Source organism: Porites lutea, chromosome 14 (genome assembly GCF_958299795.1).
Source record: "Porites lutea chromosome 14, jaPorLute2.1, whole genome shotgun sequence".
NCBI lineage: Eukaryota > Metazoa > Cnidaria > Anthozoa > Scleractinia > Poritidae > Porites > Porites lutea.
In genome coordinates this window covers 16,115,434-16,117,511 of record NC_133214.1, presented here as the reverse complement: position 1 = coordinate 16,117,511, position 2,078 = coordinate 16,115,434, and the positions used below count along the sequence as shown (strand labels likewise).

Below are 2,078 nucleotides of genomic sequence, written 5' to 3'. Positions count from 1 at the left end.
CTTGTTGAATAAGGATGTCGAGCTACTTCATTGACACTGCTGAACGGGGAAAATTAAAGGCTCGCATGCCGCCACGGTAAAGAAAAGCTACATAAATTACAAAATATAACTGAAACTAAAGACAAATTGTGTCACATACTACCGCTTAACACACGAGGCGGAACTTATAAGATCTCGGCGAATGCAAGAAAGACAAAACCATCTTGCTCGCATATTAAATAGTATATCAAATATAGGTAACGCGAAAAGCGATTCATAATGCTGACATACAATGTATCCTAAACTGCCAGGAAAAGAGAGACACAAGAGATCAAAGTAGATCATTTTTTTAACAGAGCGAATCAACCAACTGTATAACCGACAAAACGTTGCATGAATAAAATTAAAAAGTAGGAAAAAAACCGTCACTTTTTGTTGCTCAACCTGTAAAATGGATGAACTTAAAAGATTCACAACTATCAGTGAGAATAAATAAGGTTTTTTGTATCTCTGACACTTTAAGTTCAAAATATCGCTATGAAACCGTAAACCCAAGCAAGTTTATATAAGAGACGTCAAACTATTCTAAATAGTTTGAATAAGCGGGTAATGCTTTGCAATGCTTTAAAGTAACCATTGTCCTTGCAATCAAGTTCTCAAAATCTTTTGTTGATGTAGAATCTGCCAGTATTTAGAAATCACAACGAAAGAAATCTTAATTTGCCCTACCACCGATCATCAACAACAAATCGTTTCGCTTTCCGAGAACAAGGAAAGACCGGAAACAAACAACTCTCTCTACTAATTTCCTCGTTGGCATCTCAAGATTTGAAACTGAGTATTCGAATCTTAAACTAGGAAATGTAAATGGCTAGATCAACGTATTCTATGACCAGATCGAGAAGGATAAGTAGCAAATGGAAAGTGAAATTGAAAACTCTGAGAGTGTCCCTGCAGTAAGGAATAAAGCCCCTTGTTACTATGCTAATTTATTGGAACAAAAGAAAGTTTTTACATAAGAAAAGAGTTCAACGCCCACAGGGCTGGTTTGGCCGATTGCTAGAAAGAAGGATTTGATTAGTATGTATCGAGGCGGTCTTGTTAATGGTTTTGTAAGTTCAGTTCGGTCTACTTTAACAAATTAGCGAATAATTTTTAAACCGCTCGATAGATTTTTTTTTGAAAAAATAAGATTCTTCTCGTAATTTAAACTGAGGTAGTCGCCACTTCTTCATTTTCAGGCCCTTTGCTGATGTTGTCTGCCATACAGTGTTCTACGAGCGGAGATGTTTCTAGAAAGTTATGCGGAAGTTTATTCTAATCAATTCACGACCAGAAATAGCCCATTCCAGCTAGTGCAGTGCCGAACAACAAAAAAATGCAAATATGTAAAATAACATATGATACCCTTCCCTAATAACAAGAAACTCATCACGTGCTAGACAACCACTGTAACTGGAATATTACGCCGACTTCAGGTTAAAACTTAAAAAACATGAAAAATAATAAAATAATAATAAAAATAAAAAATACATGAAACACAAAAAAATGAAAAAATAATAATTGTAAAAAAAACATGAAAACGTCTTTAAAAACTGGCTCCGCCCAAATTTTCTCTTGCTGCCTCCAAAAACTGGGGGGCTCGAAAATTTGGGGCAGCCCCCCCTTCGCCCCCCTGGCCCGTACTCTCCCCTTAAGGAAACTAAAAAGGATAAGCTCTTCTTCAAGCGATTACGTAGTTCTTACCTTCTAGGGTGAGAAAAAAATATATCCCTTTCTTGAACTAGTCGAAGACAAGCCACACTTCTTACCTCCAGCAAGTGAAGTTTGTCGGGCCTGACGCACTAGCAAACCACCCCAGGCTGTTTTGCTCTGAAAGATCAGTAAAATCAAGCAGTCCCTTGTTGAATAAGGATGTAGAGCTACTTCGTTGACACTGCTAACGGGGAAAATTAAAGACTCGCATGCCACCACGGTAAAGAAAAGCTACATAAATTACAAAATATAACTGAAACTAAAGACAAATTATGTCTCATGCTACCGCTTAACACACGAAGCGGAACTTCTGAGATCTCGGCGAATGCAAGAAAGACAAAACC

The 2,078-nt window shown here is 37.3% G+C and overlaps 1 long non-coding RNA gene across 1 annotated transcript in view; it reads right to left on the bottom strand.

Moving 5' to 3' along the window:
- Positions 1–870: 870 nt before the first annotated feature.
- Positions 871–2,078, bottom strand: part of LOC140924871 (uncharacterized) — a 1,461-nt gene continuing 253 nt past the window's right edge. Inside the window, exons 2-3 of the long non-coding RNA XR_012164356.1 lie at positions 1,726–1,851; positions 871–930 (exon numbers count right to left, since the gene is read on the bottom strand). This is a non-coding gene — a long non-coding RNA (uncharacterized lncRNA). The remainder of the gene's footprint in view (positions 931–1,725; positions 1,852–2,078) is intronic.